Consider the following 588-nt stretch of genomic DNA (forward strand, 5'->3'; position numbering starts at 1 on the left):
TTTTTTTTTTTTTTTTTTTTTTTTTTTTTTTTTTTTTTTTTTTTTTTTTTTTTTTTTTTTTTTTTTTTTTTTCGCCGACCGATCTTCAGCCCACCTCCACCCCTTCTCCACCTCCAGTTTCCCAGCTCCCTCAAGCTTCCTTCCCCTCTTCGACCTCCACCACCAGTGTCCGGCCTGGGGAAGACGCCTCTAATGCTCAACCTGAGCTTCTCCTCAAAGCGCATTGCTATTGTCGACACTCGCGTCTTCCGCCGAGGTCCGAGCGCCAAATATCTATGTCATTCATGTCAAATAAAACCATTTAATTGCAGCTTCTCTTTGTCGTGAGTCTCTCCAGGTTGAATTTCTTCTTATTCTAACTTCCAGTTTTTCTCCCTTCGTCTTCTCCTTAGCCTGTTTGATTTGGTCTTGCTTTCTGTTCTGTTCTTGCTTTTTGTTTCTGTAGTTTGTTAATCACTTCCCATGTATGGCATCTACTATTTAGTCTCCTCTGTAAATATACATCCAAGCTTGCTTTTGTTTTTATTTGAGACTTGGAATTTGACATTTACTTCACTTTAAACCCTGCTTTAGTGGATTACTCATTCC

Source organism: Kryptolebias marmoratus, linkage group LG3 (genome assembly GCF_001649575.2).
Source record: "Kryptolebias marmoratus isolate JLee-2015 linkage group LG3, ASM164957v2, whole genome shotgun sequence".
Lineage (NCBI taxonomy): Eukaryota > Metazoa > Chordata > Actinopteri > Cyprinodontiformes > Rivulidae > Kryptolebias > Kryptolebias marmoratus.